The sequence below is a fragment of the Alligator sinensis genome, unplaced genomic scaffold (assembly GCF_000455745.1).
Source record: "Alligator sinensis unplaced genomic scaffold, ASM45574v1 scaffold329_1, whole genome shotgun sequence".
Taxonomy (NCBI): Eukaryota; Metazoa; Chordata; order Crocodylia; family Alligatoridae; genus Alligator; species Alligator sinensis.
In genome coordinates, this window is record NW_005842550.1 from 514,482 (window position 1) to 534,763 (window position 20,282).

Below are 20,282 nucleotides of genomic sequence, written 5' to 3' on the forward strand. Positions count from 1 at the left end.
TTGATGTCACTTTGGGACCAGATAATGGGATAAGGATTCTGTCAGAGACCACAGACCAGTAAGTATCCAGGCAAATGAAGATCTATATGCACACAAAGATTGATGATCTTAGCTCCCTGGTGGAGGCCAGGCACTCTTTGGCCAAGGAGGCCAGGAGATAGAGGGAGGAAGAGCAGGTATACCATTGCCAGTACATTATGATAGTTAGGTAGAGGATCAAGCAGTCCTGATATGTCACCATGTGTCTTGTCAGATGGCATGCACAGGCCCGGGGCCATTATGTGGTCATTGCTGAGTCGACAGATGTGATACTCATGGAGTTCATTAAGATAGAATCATAGAGAAGTAGGGCTGGAAGGGACCTTCATAGGTCATCTGATCCAATCCCTGCCTGAAGTGGGATCATCCCTATCCAAACCATCCTATACAAACCCATTGTCTAATCTCTTATTGAAACTACACAGTTAACTCTGACACAACACAAGACTTAACACACTTACTTGCTACCGGTAAAGTCAGGGGGGCATGGTGACCAGTGTCCTGATGCTGTAAAGCTTGTGAATAGATGCTCAAGAGATCCGAGGGAGAAGGCCATACACCCTAATAGAGAGAAAACCAACTACCCGCATAGCCCATACCAATTTGACCATGGGAAAAATTTCTTTCTGACTCCAAAGATAGTGATTCATTTGACCCACAGTGGAAGGGCAAGACCCTCTAGCCAGGAAACCTCCAGGTTTTAGTCACAGCAGGAGAACTGACACACCCCAGCCAAAATTCCTAACCTTGGCTGCAACCAACACCCAATGCTTCTGAGAAAGGCTTAAAAGAAATCGCAACCCCTGATGAATGTAGTACCAGGCAGGATAGGCAGGAGAGTAGTCACTGGGGGGACCAGTAATGAATATGCTGTGCTTGGGAATGGTTTGCATTTGTGTTTCTGTTTGTGTTATTTTATAAGACCTGGGGTTTTATAAGGCCTGTTTTACTTATGTTTTGTTTCTGGTTCTGTTCATCCTTTTTCTATATTTACTTTTATTGTGCTGTTTAATTGAAGCCACTAGCCTTACACAGCCAAAGCTTTGCACTCCCCTGTCATGTCCTCCCTCTTAAGACCCCAGCTTCTTCACTGCCTTCCTCCAACATCCCCTGTCCATGCTGGAAATGACTGCGTAAGAGTACAAGTTTGGTTGACAGTGTTTAATTATGTACAGGACACTACTTTATGAACTGCTGTGCCAGCTCTCATCGTGGCATCTGGCAAAATGGTCTGCCAGCATGCCCTGCATGCTCACTGCTAGGTGACCAGTTTCAATGTGTAAATGCTAAGGCATGGTGCCTGCAGGTGGTAGGGACCACTCCATCTTGACTGGCAGGGGCTCTCTCCTGGCCCCACAGATACTGTGCATATGCACATGGCAGGGTATGTTGTGTTCATTGGCATCTATGTATCCTCAGGGGTTTCCAGTGAGCCTTGAGATAATGAATAACACACTCTACAGACATTATTCTGCTGCTGAGTTGGTAGTTATGGGCATTCAGGCAGCCACTGAAAGGCTTCATCAGCCAGGGTATAACAGGTATGCAGGGTCCCTAAATAGTGGTGGGGGTACACTCTCCTCTCCACCTCAATGTCAGCCACATGAGGAGCAAACTCTTGGCTTGTTCCACCAGAACTTCAAGAAAGAAGTTCTTAAATATCCTGGCATCTTGCACCCTCCCTGAACAGCTGGCATGTATGTGCGTGAAATGGCCATGGTGGTTCACAACTGCTGGAAGCAAAACTGAGAAGAATCCTGTCCGGTTGATGAAATTATGGCAGAAGTTCATGTGTCACTGCTCGTTATCCCAGGTGCCTATGATGTTCTGTTCTTGCTAGTTGTTGCTGGTCTTCCTGGCCCATAAATGCAAGTCCACAATGTTCAAACCACTGTAACCACCTAGAGAAATGGTACTGGCCTGCAGCTAACATATATTTGGGGCAGCAACTGCTGCCACAGAGTGAGAACCACCTACCTCATACAAATGTGAGCTTCTTCCTCCCAAGTTGTCAAGTTGTTCTTCCTTGCTGTTTGCATGGATAACATTAGCCAAGTCAGTCACCAGAGCATGCTGGTGTTGCCCTTTCCATTCAATCTCAAGTACAAATTCACAACACTTGTTTGGCATGGTGTCCAGGGCAAAGACCACATACAGATCTTTTCTGTGAACTAGATGATAGTGGCAGCTGGCAGTGGTAGTTGCAAGTTACAGTGAGTGGATGGTCCAGGACAAAAGTTGGGTTGCAATTCCCACCAGAGTCCTGGCCACAACAATTTTGCTACTTTCTCTCACCTAGGTGAACACCCAATGGACATTTTGCACTGCACTGGGGAATTTCCAGACTCCTGCAGACATTCAATTAGCTCAAGGCACATTGAAATATATGCTCTCATCAGCCACCTGTTGGCAGAAGCAGTGCATTCAGCTGCTCTCAAAACCTTGATTGGAAGGGCAACATATATACATGCCAATTCTGCAACTTTTCTGTTTCAGGAGAAACAGAGACCCAAATTAGCCCCAAGTTTGTCCCAGGACAAATGTGATGTCTGTTCATAATCTAAGCTGCTCCTCTATGCTGCCTTTAAGCAATGGATAATTTAATTTAAATTGACAGCATTTCTCACATATTTTAAGCTAGCATGTACTTCAGTGCTTTCTTGAATCAGGGTTTAAACAAAGAGGTTTATTTTTGTTTCTCATGATTTTATTATCTCCATAGTACTATCTGATATTTCTTAATAAATGGTATTGTATCACATAAAGTCTGGTTGCAAACTGAGGTAAACCTATTGGAACAACTATATAAAGGGGTGATTTTGAGCCTTCCTTCAACATAAAACTAAACAGAAGTACACATGATTGTACAGGCAAAAAAGAATTGACAGTATATTTGAGGGGAAGATTTTTCAGTATTACTTTGTGAAATGTTTGTAATAAAATCAAATCCATTTTTTTATTGTATATGATTTTGAGGAAATTCTTCAGCAGCTTTATCTGGGTATAATGTTTTAACAAGACATAATGTTCAATGGTGGCTAAGTGCTAAGGTGTATAATAAATTTCAGTAAGACTCCTGTTCCTCGCTGGGTGCACAGTTGTTACTGCACCATCATTTAGTAACTGCTGGTACTCCACAGTCCTGGCACTGCACAGGTTATTTCTGATCCTACTGCACAGTAGCAGGAGTGTCATGGTTTGTACCATCCAGTGTTACATTGACATAGTGATAAGCTATGTTGCCATAGATCAGCCCTACGAAGGCATAGGATCTCATGTAGATGTGCCTACTGTTTCTGAAAATAGCTTTCAAAATACTTAGAAGTTCACTAGTTCCCAGGAAGGTTCATTTAGGAGAAGCCAAATATAAGCAGCAATAAAAAGCAGCTAAGGGAATGTTACATGAATAAAGACCTATATTAATGTGTGAGACCATGAACAGATAAGTAATGCTTTTGCAACAAAAAATATTAATATGGAGAAGTGAAAAAAAATCCTCTTGTAAGGGGGTTGGGGGCGAGGGTTGCAACAGGAGAGGAGCTCCTAAGTACTAAGGAATTGTTGTGTATGTGTAGTGAAATACACTTTTGAACTCAAAAAAGCCTGAAACCACTGAATATCAAATGTATTCCATCTTCTCTGAATTATTCCATCTTTCACCAAATACTGCTCACATCTACACATGCGCTTTATTGCAGAGTTGACTAATTAGCTCTGCAGTAAAACGTCATGGTCTACACTCTCACCTGTATTAGTGTATAGTAAACTAACTCTGCTGTAAGATAGTACTGTCTGGGACAAGTACTATCCTACAGCGGAGTAGTTACAGTAACCACAGCTGGTTGAGGCATGAGGGTGTTACAGTGTGGGGGGTGCCTGTTCACTAGCCCTGCACTCCAGCACCCTTGTGGCCCAGCCAGCCCCTCCACAGCACGTTGAGCCAGGGCAGAGCAGCCCTGGGCTGGCAAGCTGACCTCCTGGGCTCCCTGCCAGCTGGGGCTGCTCCACCCTGGCTCAGTGTGCTGTGGCCCAGACTCAAGTGTACTCAGGAGCAATAAACTCTAGCACAAGATGTGCTGGAGTGTATTGCTATGTGCTAAATGCTCATGTAGATGCACCCACTACCACTTATTTTTTCTTTAAACATATTATCAAATATTATAATACTATATCATGGTAATACCATAATGCAGATAAAACCAGTCAGGTACTATCCAAGAGAAAACTCTTATCTTCACTCTTATATATGTTTCATTTGAAGAAAACACTCTTCAGCATAGCACTTAACCTATGCATTAAATATCAAACATATGGTTAGGTTGCACTGGTGTCCTATGCTTTCCAGAATCCTTGAGATGTTCTGTTACATGCAAGGCCATATGATTTCCAAAGAGAGGTGTTGGAATGTTCAGCCAACTGAGTGATTCAATTGGCAAAGCATTCAAAGATGCTTTATAAAATGCATTCAGTATTCAGCAAGAAACAGTCAACAAGCTCAGAGCCCAGAACTTCCATGACCAAAAACTGCTGCTAGAAAAATAAGTTTTTAAAATTTATCTGTCTCTCTCTCGCTATGTGTGTGTGTTTATGTGTTTGTGTTTTTCTTTTACTGCATTTTAATTGTTTACCTTTCTGCTTTAAATCTACCCCACCTTTCTGGCAAAAGCTAAGCCTAACATCCTGCCTAGGTCATTTTGTCAGTAGTTAAAGCCAGCAATTGCATTCCTATTGGAAAGGTAATGTATATAATAGCAAAGTACTAGCAGGCTGAGAGGGGATGCAAATTTTTAGAACTGCCTCATCTAATCATTAATGACACTGTTCATCATTAGGACCAATTACAGGGAACATTTGTTGATTTACAGTAAACAAAGGCATGTCATAAAAAACAAAGAATTGAAATTTATGATGGAATTATCAGGCAGTGTAAGTCTGTGTGAAGACACAGGTTTCCCCTTAAGCCAATGAAGCCCTGCAATCTTTTCTATAGGCATATTAGGGGTGAGAGGGAGTTGACAAGGCAGGAAAATGGGAGACAATATTAGCAAGAAGTTTTTAATGAAGATTAACAAACCTTTTCATCTCTCTCATGAAGAAATGATGTGGTAGACTGAGAAAACTTATGAGGTAAGGTACAAATCCGCTTCTGTAAGATCACTTCCATAATAACTAGACTTTGTCAAATAGAGTATTTCTAACATGCTACTAATAATGATAATTTGCATTGTAGCAGCTCTTAAACTCATAAACTATAGTCCAACCGAACTATTGCTGTACAAAAACATAGCAAAATGTCCCTGAATAGTTGATGATTTGTGTATAACATGTATGTCAAATATACAAACATACTGGTACATTTGCCAGATGTGGAGAATTAGGCAGATGGGGTTGCTGAATACACATGATGCAGAGACTGCACGCTCCAGCAGACTCTCTGCAGTTTTGATTAATCAAATCTGCTCTGCTGTGTTCTAGTTAGCATGTGTATAGATGCCCTCAAAGCCACTTTAATGAAAGTGGCCACCCCAGAGCATGTGTATAGATACTAGGGCTATGCGAAGCTTCTGTCCCTGATTCGATTTGGCAGAGATTTGGCCTGATTCGGTGGCCAAATCTCCAAATCCAAATTGAATCAGGAGACCCTTTAATTTCTCTGAATTGAATTGGAACCCTCTGAATCAATTCAGAGAGATTCGGAAAGATTTGGCGATTCGGCCATAGACACAGCATTAATTTTTACTCTGCATACGTCTAGGTACCAGGCAGCTTGTGAATGCTGAGATGCTGGGGCAGATGGAGGGTCCCACAGGAGCATGAGGTGCTCCCCAGCGTGCTCAGCAGTAGACCCAGAAGTAGACCAGAAGCACTTTTGGTTCACTTCTCAGTCCACTGGGGAGCGTGCTGGGGGGCCCCACGCACCCCCCCCTCGGCTCGGCAACTGGTGCCTCCTGGGTCTGGGGGGGAACCCAGGGTCCCCCCATGGCTGATCACTGAGCCAAGGAGGTACGGGGGTGGGAGGGCAGCGTGCTTCCTAGTGGACCTGGAAGTGGACTGGAAGTACTTCCAGTCCACTTCTGGGTTCACCGCTGAGCATGCAGGGAGCCCCCCCCCATGCTCCTGTGGGATGCTCCATCCACCCCAGCATTGCAGCATTCACAAGCCATGCCTGGTACCTCAAGGTATGTAGAAAAAACATTTAAAGCCGTGTCTATGGCCAAATCACTGATTCTCTGAATCAGCATCGACTCCTCAGATTCAGATTCAGCTGAATTGAATCGGGGACAGTGATCTGAATCAACTAATCTAATCATTGTCCCTAATACAGGCGAAATCTGAATCTAATACAGCCCATTTTACACAACCCTAATAGATACCCTAAGTTCTTTCCTGGATATCCCTAAAACAGATAATTTGTTCTTGTGATGTAAGAACAGCACTGTTAGCAAAATTGTCAGTCATGAGAAGAACAGAACTAAACAGTTGGAGGAAAGCCACATGGCAAACTGTTTCTGCAGTTCCAGCAGTGGAACATTTACTGTAGGATGGTGATTTCCAAAGTTTTTTATGCTAAGTGTTGGAAGCTGTTATGATACAGTGGCTTGGATGAGATAGAGATGACAATTTGCTGCGATTTCTATGAAGTCAATTACTTCAGTTTCCACAATAGCTTCTTAACTTCTTAGGTCATTCTAGACTGTAATCTAGAGAACTTTGAAGAGATTAGCTGTGAAGCTGGTCTCCTTACATAGGAAAAGCTTTTCTTCTGAGTTTTTCTTAGAAACAGGGTTGGGACTTGTCTTGCCCTCCACTTCAGATATGTGAACATCTGCAGCATCTCTGTTTACATTGCATACACACACACACACACACACACACACACACACGCTTGTGTGGGTATTTGTGGTTATTGAACTATATTATTATATGTTATGTTGTAGTCATCTCCATCTCCCTACACATGCCTTTCTCTTGTTTGAACATTTTTTTTTTCATAAACCCAAAAATGACTACACAAAGAATAACTATATATTCACTCTGGCAAACCAATGTTCTTTTCATGAGTTTCATGCCTTTTGCATAAGGGTGCTACCTTTTGTACTGAAGGTTTGATACTACAAAAGCATGCAGTTAGGCAGCTAAAAATTCTCTGTCAGAATGATTTTCTAAATAATAATACAGTTTCAGTAACATCAGTTTTTTCTTGACAAAATATTTTTGTTTAAAATGTTTCATTTTGTGTTGGAAGAATCAAAACAAAATATTTTATATTGGTCAGTTCAAACCAAGTGATAGATTTTCTTTTTAAAATAGCAGTATAAAAGCCATGCATCTGTCATTTCAGTATTTGAAGTATTTTGTTGGAATCCCTGTGAATGAAAGCTTAGAAGTAAATGTTTATAATTTAGCCTGGAGGGAGAGAAATTTATCAGAATAAAGAGAATACTTATGAATGTGAATTTGAGAATGACACATACCATTTAGTTAGGGAAACTGGGAATGTGAATGATTTTTTAATTAATTGAAGTATGCCATGCAAAGCCTGCCATGCACTACAATCATTGTATATTCTGAAACAAGAGCCTCCAATCAGTGTTCTTTTATATTTGCCATTTTCCCAGGGTTTACTTTTAATTTAATTGTATTAAGTAGATCTGAATAAAAATACATACCAAAATAGTCTGACAGATTGAAGCAATTATCTGCTGGATACAGATTAACTGGAATACAGAAGGAGGAAAATGATATAACAGCTAGATTAAATAGTCAAAGCATGGTACATTTTTTTAAGTCAGGCTTTAATATTTAATCATTTGCTTTAGAGATGTATAGTTTTGTGAAAGGAGTTAATAATTGTTCATAGCTGGGATGGTTCAGTCAAGGACCTGTGGTATTTTCCTGTGATCCTATGATCCTAATATTGGCCTATATTATGGGTGTAAAAAATATCACCCACTGGCCAGGTGTGGCCCGTGGAGCCCTTTTATCCAGTCCCTGGTGCTGGCACTGGGTCTAAATTGCTCCTAATGACACATATGGAACATACCAGCCCAGCCCTTTAGCCAGGACCCTGGATGCATACCACCTGTGGTGCCTATTCCAGCCTCTTTAAGATCCATGCTGTATGTGGTGCCCACCCCAGCCACGCTGGGATGTGTGCTGCATATGGCTCCTCACTCCAGCCAGTCCAGGACCTGCACTTCAGGGGTTCTGGATTGGCTGAAGTGGATGCTGCATACAGCACAGTCCTAGACTAGTAGAGGAGTCACTGTGTGCAGCATAGCTCCCAGAAAGAATGCTGCATGCATGTTGAATGGATGTGGTGCAGTCTGGCTGGTGCGGGCACTGCTTGTCATATGTAATGCCTACTCTGGCTAGGTCAGGACCCATGCTACATGCAATGCTTGCCCTGGGCAGACTGTACTGCATGGAGCCCATTCCAGGATTCATTCTGCACATAGCACCTACCCCAGCCAGTACAGGATGTGAATTGCATGCAGCGTGGGTCCCAGACTGCCTGAAGCAGGCACCATGTGCGGGGTGGATCCCAGAGCAGCCAAAATGGGCCCTATACACTCATCTGGCCCATGGGCACACAATGGGCACATCTAAACGTTGCTATATTGAGATGTTGCTACAGTGCTGTGCTTTAGTACTTCCTTTTGGAAGTACCGTTGGTACCAACTGTACTGCACTGTGTGTGTGGCGCACTGTTAGATTTCACTGCTACTTCACTGTAGTGGTGTCCTAAACAGGGAAGCACACTGCTGTGCCAAAATAGCTGCTGATCACATGTAACCTCACGTGATCACTGGATCACCATAGCACTCTGTATAGCAACAGTGTCACTACAGTCATGTAGGGCAACATGTAGATGCACCCAATTTGTCTTAATGTAGTTCCTGGCCTAATGGATCAAATGTGTGTTGAAAAATGGCATGTTTCAGGTTACATACAGAGCCTTTTTCCTGGAGAAAAAAAAATCTTGATTATTCATACATTTTACTGCAAGTTGCACAATTTTTGTCCTAAAGATATGAAGGAAATTTTTCAATAGCACAAATACGAAACAGACATTGAACTGCCATTAACTTTAGGGCAATTTTTATGGCTGATGGTAACTGTCCTTCACGGGTACCATTGAAAACCTCCCATGATTTATGAGAAATGGATACTACCTTGCTAAATTTAGACTTCCATGAACTCTTTCTGTTCTTCTTACCCTTCTCAACTTTGTGGAACTAGTTACTAATATATACCAGTATTTGGTCTAAATTTTTTGGGATTCAAATTGATGTTATTGAGAAATCTGTAAAACGTGGTTTGCAGGTTGACTTAGTGGGACAAAGAAAAATAAAAAGCCACCAATATACAAAATCTAATTCATGCTTTTAAAGAGCCTAAATAGAGAGGCCATCCCTATAGATTTAATCTAAATATAATTAAAATCAATGGAAAACCCCCCACTGGTTTCAATGGGTTGTAGAACAGAACAGAAAGCTTGCAAAGAAAACGCCAGGAATCCTCATATATATTTTTTTTTTCTTATGATTTGTCTGGTGACCCCACTGTCACAGAATCAACTTTTGTTATATCACGAATGCCTCTTACTTCCTAAGTAAACTAGACTGACATATACATTTAAGAAGAAGAGTTATTTTGAAATAAATAAAACCACAAGAACGCCAATCTGCTGCACAAGCACACACCCACCCATTCCCCTCACTTGCCTCCATCATTTGAGAGGCAGTACACAGAGCTGTGCTGTAGCAAAGAGTATGCAAGTAATTACAAACTACAATATGGTTCTCTTGAAACTGGATGAATAAAAGAACATTTTTGTGTTCATGTAGTGGGTTCAAGTGAGAATAAATATAGTATTGTAGTTTTTAAACACTGCAATTTGTGCTCACTAACCTTTACCACATGTAAAAGACCCTTTACTTTTTCAGGCATAATATTTAGTAACCAATAATTTAATGCTGATGCTGCCATGCAAAGCAGGGCACTTTGACAGAAAGAGACTTATCATTGAACAATTCCATTTTGTGAAGAAATATTGCATGCCAACAAATACTCCTATACCTACATGGTCTTGATTTTCAAATAATGCGTTTTAGCCATTGCAATAAGGTGAAATAAGTCCTGACATGCATATGCAAATATTTTCATGAATAAAGCACCTCCTGCAATAGAAATAAGGAATTTTTCAACTACCTGAAGGGTGGTTACAAAGAGGAAAGAGCTAGGCTGTTCTCAGTTGTGTCAGATGACAGAACAAGGAGCAATAGTGTCAAGTTGCAGCAAGGGAAGTTAAAGTTAGTAATTGTGGGGGCGGGGGGTGTTGAAATCACCAGGAGAGTAGTAAAGCACTAGAACAGGTTACCCAGAGTGGTTGTGGAATTTCCTTCCTTCCATCCTTGGATTTCCATCCAACTAGACAAAGTCTTGGTTGGGATGATCTAGTTGGGGATGGACATGTTTTGAGGAGGGGGTTGGACTAAATGACTTCCTGAGGTCCCTTCCAACCCTTATTTTCTATAATACTATTATTCTAATTTTCAATTACATGTACAGATATTGCAACAATATTTATTGAAGCCAAGGTATACTTCTACATACACTATATCACCGAGAGTATAAACTTGTGTATTTTTGACCCAGGTCATGAGATCAAACTAGTAAAATACAGAATACTCTTACCAGCACTTTAGTGTTTCAATGCTTTTTTTTTCAGTGTTAAAAAATCCACAATTTTGGCAAAAATGAAGCAATTGAATTGCTCACTCTGGAAAGGAACCTGGCAAAGAACAGGAGGTAGTGGTTACTGCCCTTCCAAATGTAACTTGGGGAAACCACATAAGATTATGACTTGGGAAAGACATAATTTATCTACAAGAAACCATCTACTGCATGAGATCATTATTCATTATGTTACAGATCTCCATAGTAGAGCAAAATTATTATCTGATGGACAAATTAGGAAATGGAAGTGTGATTTTTAATATCACCCATCTTAGTGAAAATCGAGCTGTGTTCCTAAATTATTCAGATGCTTCTGAAAATCCCACCCCAAATTATGTTGGGTACACTTAGTCACCAGATGAATACAAATTTACTGTAATAAATGGACTTAACTTTGTAAAGGTTTTTTCAGAACTAAGGGAAACCATGCTTTCTGAATAAAAATGTAACACAATGAAGGAAAAGTGTACATAATTAAAAATATAAATACCAGACATAAAAACAGAATAAAGGAGTAACAAGTGGCAGAAATCACATTTCTTTCTGATAAAAATAACATGCTGGGATTGTAATGTCATGCATGCAAAAAAGCAATTATTTTACAAAAATATATCACAACCAATATATATTTCAATGAAATTTAAAAAAAGGCATTCATTCATACATAATAAGAGCATGAAGCTCTGGTGTTCATGATACAATGATTGAGTTCTTTATTAAAACTTTAGTACTTTTTCAAAACAATGTGGATTGGTTGTAGCACTGGAAATAAAAGAACAAAAAGTTAGTGTCCAAATAGCACCAAGTATTCATAAATGGATTAGTGACTATGATTTTAAAAACAATGACCAAGTTTATTTCACACAATGAGCACAAAATGAGAGGGAATGCTGTCATGTCTGAACAACCATTCAAAATAGTTTTAATAGAGGAACAGGAAATCCATTGTTTTCTTGGGTTTAAAAAACCCCCATCTAAATGTGGATGATCCAATAGGTGTACAAGCTGTCTGCAGAACAGGACACAAAAAATAATGTTATTTAATTTAATTAAATGTTTAAAGCAGAGGGATACCAGGGATATAATCTATCATGTGAATGTAGACACCAGTGTAGCTGAAACTATATAAACCCATTAGCAATGTTAAATAAAGTCATTAAAAAGCAAAAGGAAGAAAACAACTCTGAAACTGACCACAGAATAATTTAAAGTGATAGTGAGCAAAGACAGAAAATAGTTGAGTTAACCAATGAGTTTAAAATTTGTATACCACCCCCCCCCAGTTCTAAATAAGGTCATCAAATGTGAATACTATGTGGTGATAGTGTCAAATTGTTCAAGTATTCAGCATCTGCTGTGGAGAGGACAAAAATAAATTGGTTTAATTTGCACTTCTCCACACCTTGGTGTCTTCAGCAGATTTAATTACTTTGCAGTGAGTTCTGCTGCTTAGACCATTTATACTGGTCAGAAGCCAAAAGAATTCTGAGCACTGACTCAGTAATATTCCAACTAATATTTTCACAGTTGGATAAACTGTGCTTCATGAAAACACTCATAGTTCCTTTCATAAATGCTTGGTATGTTCTGTTTTAGCAGGTTCTACTTATTCCTTTGCCCTGTCCTGGATGCCTGTGGCTCATATATTATGCAGGCATTTACCATGCACACTTTCAATGAAGTCTTTCTGACAACCAAAAATAAACCAGGTTACACAAAAAATAGGAACACTGCTTAACTCTGTGTCAGCGGAGGTGAAGGGTATGAGAAATACAGAAAAGAATTTACTGACAAAGGTGAAAAGAGTTCACACATAAGTATATATTTTTAATTATTTTAGATGTTAAATGATTTTAAGAAGATCTCTTCTAGGTTCTAGGTACCCTAACATACTATTAACAGTTCAACAAATCTCATGAACGTTAAAGTAATCATTTCAGTAGGAACTTAGCCACACACACATCTCCAGTAACTTCACTCCAGTCCATCAGTTCTATGGGAAGAAAGTCCTTCATCTTCTCCAGAAATCCTCTCCAACAGGTGTCTTTTGTAGCAGGTCACCACCTTCAGATGAGACTGATGAAGGAAGCAAGTTTCAGAGACCTGGACCTCACACTGACAATACACTGCCAGCTGTCCTGTCTCTCTTATAATCAAAGCAAAATTTAGTCTAAGGTGCATATCTACCCTGCCTTCTGTATAAAAAAAGCAGTCCAGGTTCAGCACACCTGCTGACAGCAGTGACAGTATAGTTTACGGGGAGATGCAGCTCCTCAGTTATGTTGGTCCCAGATCATATGTGGGAGACCAGTGAGCAACTGGTGGAAACCCTGAAGCACTGAGGTCCTGTGCTTCCTATGCGATGTCCCTGTCGGCAGGCAAGCTGCCATATTCCAGGCCTGTATATATACCTGAATGGTTTGTGGAGCATACTGAAGTACCCTCATCTGGGAGTGACAAAAGCATGGATAAGGAGAGAGATTTATGTCTGAAGGGGAAGGTGACAACTTCCTAGTTGGACACTGGTGATAGGAAGGCAACTGTCAAACAGCAGCCTGGGAGATCTAGAAGCAGCTCATGGAGGTAACCAATGGCAGACTGGCTCCCTCAGTCCAAAGAACTTGCATGACTTCTGCTGTCTCTTCTAACTACTTACATGGCACCACCAGCTTCCCGGGGCACTCCTGGCCCCTGGTCTAGCACCCAGGGGGAGCCTAAAGCTCCTCATGGCTGCTGCAGGGGCCCATCACAGGGCTGCAGGGAGAAGGATCAGCCTGTTGCTAGGAGCAGCAAATCTGCTTCTACATCCCTGCACCTGCAGACATGAGCCCGGAAGACTTTATTCTCAAGTAGCTGACTCAAGAGGAAATTGCTTCTGGATTATCTGCACATGTAGAATGCAGACACACCCAGTTGCAGCTAAACATTGGCTGAAGCACTAAATAGGAGGGTCATCAGGCTGATGTAAAAGTGTATATTTCAATAGTGCAAACAGTTCTTGCAGTTTTGCAGGGTGCTTGCATCTCCAATTGTATTGGTATGATTTTCTGCAACACTTAAGTAGGAATAACAATAAATAGTCAATGGTCTACCTGAACCAAACAGCCCATCAGGCTAACATGGTTAAGAAACATCAGTTTATGCAGACAATGGCACACAAGGGAAGGATGGGCACAAACAGAAGTGACAATTTTTGCCCCATCTGGCCACAGAAAGCAGTCTATAGTCATGACCAAACGCAAGTGCATGGCTACAGACAGCTTAAAAAGTGGCTGATCAGGTGAAAATCTGAGCCCTCATTGAATGAGGAGTCAGGTGATGATGTTTCAAAACAGAGCATCTTCTGTAACTTCTGTCTGCCTGCCTGCTAGCCTGTTGCTGTTTTCAAAATGGGAGCTGGGAAAGGGAGCAGGGGCAGTATGGTCTGGAGGGGTTTCAATCCCTGCTGTAGGGTGCGGTGGGTGTATTGGAACCCCCCTGAGGTGTATGTGTGTGTGTTGGGGGGAGAAGACTCCAATTTACCCATCTCACCTTCCAGCACCAGCTGGGTAACCCATAGAATGAACTTGTTACACAAATTGCCAATTGCTCAAAGCACGAGTGAGACCTTATAAGAGAGGATAAGGCAAGATGCTGCATTTATTGATTAAGTGCCTAATACACACACACACACACACACACACACACACACACACACCAATTTCTGTTCTGCGCTGGTATACATTACCAGTCTTATCAGTACTCCGATCAACATAGTGGCCAGCCAAGTTGATCACGAATAGGGAGCCGGGCTCCTGCAGTCCATCTCATCAGATGAACCAATGTTCCAGGATGATGTGCAGAACAAGAACCAAAATCAATATATCTTGCCCCATCTTTTATAGCCTTGTCAATTCACCCAGTCCTCTGGGCTTTTGCTGTGTTATCACTGTGGTCTTCCTTGAAGCTCGATTGCCATTGCTCTCTTGCTGTTCTGGGGCAGATTCTTCTCGTTTTGGTCTTTTATCTGTCTGCATTCTTCAGTCAGTCGCCAGCTGATGTTTTCCTTTTTCACAGAGAGACTCTCACCCATTCTCTAACACATATAACATACACAGGTCAAGCACTTATGTCGAGCTACAGAGCACTACAAAATGGAGTTTCTTAAGGCAATGCAAAACTCAAGAAAATTCATATGATTAAAAACAATAGGCAAAAAGTCTATGTATATAATAAACTCCTCTTCTCCCTTTCTCCCCTCCCATTCTTCACAGGGAGGAGGGGCTATTGTTAGCTGCCATTGTTAGAAGGTGCCATTTTTAGCAGCCAGCATCTAGATTCCCTTCCCATCCCCCAACCCAAGAGTGAACTTCTGTTTGGTTCAGGGGAACATTGTAACTCAGAAGGCTTCCTGAAAAGCATTCTAGGTTACAGTGGGGTGACTCCTAGCCTCTATGACCAATTACCCATTTACAGAAACTGGAGGAAGTCTTTGAAATAAATCTAGAGTGAGGCTCAAGCTCATGCCTCTGGACTTGCAACAAATTGCTTGACTGCTCTACAGTCATACTCTTGCGCTTAGGCATATGAGATACTTTTAAAAGTCAAAGCATATAACTCATTTAAAGTGTAATGAATGTGCAGTCTGAAGTCACTTGAAAAACTTACCATTTATTTACACCTGTGATTAGCTGCTTGGAAACATTTGTAGCTAGTATTAGATCCATAATTCAATTATCGCTGCAGAAATGGAGAAATATTTCCAAAAGAAAGTATTAAAGCACTAAAGCATGGGTGGTTACTGTGCCATGCATGTGGCTCATGGTTAGATTTTGCTGCTATGTCACAGTAGTGGCACGCTATAAACGGGGAGTGTGCTGCTATGGTGACAAAGCTGGTGGTCATGTGTAGACATAGCTAGCATGATCACTACATTACTGTAGCACACCATACAGTGATATAGGACGTCAATACATTGCTGCAGGGCAATGTGTAGACGCACCCTATGGATGTACTATTCAGGTACAAATGTTGTTATTGAAAATTATCCTCCCAAACAAAAGGCAGCTTTTTGAAGATTTGCACAAAAATCATACTTACATTCATGGGAAGAAATCCCCATTAGGTAAAGGAATTTATTTGATGTTCATTTAAAACCTCTTTTTAATACATTTTGCTACATCATATATTCTTTGACTTTTTCAGCTACTTTAAACATGTTACCCTGCTATAAGAACCTGTCTACAATACTGCAGCAAATTTTAGCCAGTCATTGCATTAAGAGGTTTAATTTCCTAAGTAATCTGCCATTCTCAAGAATGAACTGATATATCTAGGTTATTCTACAAGAGTCAATACAATAGTTAAAATATACTTAAAAGAAAATGTGCACACTATACTGGTAGTTTAAAGTCCATGAGAAAAGAAGTCAGATTAATGAAAGCATTAAGCATTGTAAATTTAAAAAATATAGTATTATAGTTTGATATTTGTCTTGGTTCCCTGATTGGTCTTCAGGTTGATGCAAAATCTTGCTTGAGTAAAAAAAAAAGTTCCAAAAACATAGTTGAAATGAAATATCTGTCTTTCCTCTAAGCAAGATTACAGCCAAAATTTAGAAAATGAAATCTTCCCTCCCTTTGGGCTACAACCCTTTCAAATTCTTTTGTTTTGTTTTGTTTTACAAAGGCTAAAACTCCATCTTATAAGCAAATCAGTCATCACGTAAAGAACCAAATGCCTCAGGGTAAAAGGAGGTCTGTAGTCACAGATTTAAAGAGAAACAAGTGTATGTGTCACATTTTAGGGGAGCTAGATATTATTTGAAATAGAAAGGAGGTATCTAGCTAGTGGGTTCATATACACATGATGCTACATCACCATAGCAATGCAACACAGCGGCATAGCATTGGCAGGCAAAAACTTTGATGCTTCAGCAACACACTCCCTCACTATAGTGTGTTGCTACAGTGACATAGCAGCTAGAAATAACCTTGCACTACCAGCACAGCACAGCATGGGTTATTACTACACTGTCATTTAGTATTTCCAAACAGAAGTACTAAATGATGGCACAGAAACAATAGCACCCTAGGGGCACATGTAGATGAGCTCAGTGAGTTTTGTATAATTCTAGTTACTGTCTGTTAAAATAGTCTCCTAAGGCTCTTAAGGTTCATTTTGCAAGCTTTTCTTTTCATAGTGTTTGTGGCATACTATAATTTCATTACCTGAGGGTAAGATTTTGCAGAACCACTTATGTACAAACATTTTATTAAACCAAGGCCCCTGGTACACAGTGCACTTAAGATACGATTAACAGTTAATCACATCTTAAGTAGTTACCTGGCCACACATTAATGCAATCAATGACATGATAAAACAAGGGATAAGCCACAAAGTTATTACACAAAATTTGTAGCTGTACAAAATGAGTAATAACTTTGTGGCTTATTCTAATTACATCATTAATTGAATGATTGGGGCTCCTGGGCTCCAGACACCATGGTAGCTCTTGATTCTCATGGAATCTGGAGGCTGAGCATGCTATTCAGTTGACTGCCACTCCCAGCCTCAAGGGTGCAACAGAGTAAAGGGCTGCAATCAACTGCTGCTCCCAACTGCAGGGGCACATCAGAGTCCTTGACTCCTGTACTTCCCCTTGGCTGGAAGCAGTGGCAGATCAGGGCTCTGAGCCTTCAGGGTGCAGTTGGAGTCAAGGGGTCCACTGTATTGCTGTGACTGGGAGCTCCAATCAGCTGATTCTGTCTCCCAGCCATGGGGGTAGAACATGAACTCCCGCAGCTGGAGGCTCTGGAAACTGATCTGGGGAACAAACAGAGAGGGCATATTTTTTAGTGATCTAGCCCCTGAAAAGACTGTCATAGCACATATACACAGCTGCAGAGCACTTTTTTCAATGGCCAATCATGCAAAAAAAAATTAACCTTGGTCAAATCAGGTATTACACTAAGGTGTTCTAAAGCAGGGCAGCTTAGGGAACTTGTGTTCCTTCCAGGGTTAATTTTTTGCATAGGGGGCATGGCTCACCCCCTGAGCTGTTAGGGGGAGGCAGGGAAAAGGAGAAGGGGAGAAAGCTTCTAGCTACTAAATGGCCAGAGCTGAGGAAGTGTGTGTGTGTGTGGTGGGGGGGAACAGATTCCCCTTGCCCTCCCCCCCAAGCTGGACCCCCCTTCCCTTCTCCCTCCCCAACTGACAGCCCTGGAGCTGGGATGGTGGCAGGGGAGAGGGGCAGTTCAGCAGCCTCCTGAGAGGCTGCTGGAGTACCCCTGCCAGCTCACCAGGGCTGGTGTAGATTAGCTCCAGCCTTCTCCTGGAGCCAACAGGCAATGTCTGTTGGGTTGGGGTGGGGTGGGGTCTAACTCATGGCATTTTGTGTAAAGCACCATGCATTAGAGTGGGGCCCTAATGTCTATTTGCACCCCTGGTCTCCCATCTGTGCAGGCACACCATGTCTTCCTGTGGCTAGAAGCCCCATCAGCTGATTGGAGCTCCTAGCAAAAGGAGCTTCCTACTTACTGGTGCAGGGGGAGCCTGAGACCAGGACCCTGGGATGTCCCTGCACTAGCAAAATGGTGTGATGGGATCTGATCCTGTATTCAACAATCACACCTCCTGCCATGCACATGTGTGAAGGTGTGAAGGAAACATACTTAGCACCTGATAGAAAGGTGTGTGTGTGTCTGTATATACCTTTCTATCAGGTGCTAAGTATGTTTCCTTCACACCTTCACACATACCCCTCTGCCTGTTAGAGTTCTTTAATCTGACAGACAGAGCCACAACAAGATGCAGTGATTGGAAACTGAAGCAAGTTAAGATCAAACATAATACAAAGTAACAAATTTGGGACAATTAACCCTTGGAACAGCAGATTGTAGATTCCCTATTAACTGAACCAGTCAACCTCAGTATTTTGGACTTGATACTAGAATTGTTGAGATAAATTATATGTTCAGTGTTACACAGTAATTCAGGTTACACGATTATATTGCCTACTTCTGAACTTAAAATCTAGGAAGACCCAAAGCAATTTTGGAATTATCAATAAGAGAGTTGTACACCTATAAGTCTTAACTAGAACAAATTATATGAAAAAGTCAGAAGAATGAATGATTAAAAATAGAGACAAACTTGAAGCTAAAATGGAGGCATATTCCCTTTATTATTCAAATAGTTTTGTATTTATGCTTTGCCCTCTTTGTTGAAAGTTTTGCTTGGAACCATCAAAATGTGGCTTGAAGAAGTCCAATAATAGTAAAGTAAAACATAATAAAAGTAAAATTTATTTTTAAGCACTAAAGAAAGAATTATAGCATTTGACTGAGGTTAAGACAACCATTGGGATGCATTGGCTCTCAAGGATAAAATTATTCAGAGAAATCTAAAACAAAGCTGTGTGCATACTTAATTTTTAGGCTTGATGTTGGAATCAAAGAACACTGTTTTTATTATTATTTTCAAGATTTTTGCTTTTGAAAAATTGTGTTTAGGTAAATATCAGAGTAAAACATTTCAAAATGGAAAATTAAAAAAAATAAACTTTTTGACCTTTTCTAAATGTTTTTTGTTTTGTCTTGACAAACAATTCACAAATTTGATATGAAGTTGTGAATAACTTCAGAACAAGAATTGGCATTTTTCATCCAAAATTTCTCCTTTGTCTCCTGAAGAATATATTGTTCTCCAACTTACATTCTTACTTTCTAAAATAATGGAAGTGTCATTTTTCAAGGTGCTGAATTGGCCATAAATTAAAAAATCTGTGTTGTATTTTTAAGCCCAATCTCCACAACAGAAAATGTTAATAAAGTTGGCTGTCTTAAGTGTAGTTTTGGGAAGCACTGTCCCTTGGCCACAGAATATTCTCAAAACAGGTTAACACATCTTCTAATGCTTCTTTGAGTGTGGAATGTCTCTACACCATTACTGACTGTTTCCATGATCAAACATTCATTCAAGCCAATGGAAACATTCCCGTTGTCTTCAGTGGGTTTACGATCAAAATGTCTTGGCATAGGCCAAGCCTTATCATACTCTTTTTGTTTGGATAATTCTCTCAGTCAAAATGGAATAGCTTCCCTTCAGGATTGAACTATGATAATGCCACTCACCAGCCCCCCTGAAGTAGGCCATAGCCTGTAAGGCAGAAGTCTTTTAATCATATGCATTACCCCTCTGCAAAATAACATTTGGTTTATTTTTAAATAACACAATTCACTGAAAGACATTTAAAAAAGTTTAACAACAACATAGAAATAAGATTTGTCCAAAATAACCATTTTAGAGATTTTATAGAATTAAGATTATAGAAATAAACCATAATTGCCGGTGTTCAGATAATAGCTTAGGCATGATTTTGTGGTTGAGACATGAATGAAGATTTTAGTTTGAAAAGATTAAGTATAGTGTTTTGGGTTTTTAGAAATGACAAGCTACAAAAATATGGATATTATACTTCCACCCAATTCTTTTTATATATCTCTAAGCTTTTTCATTCA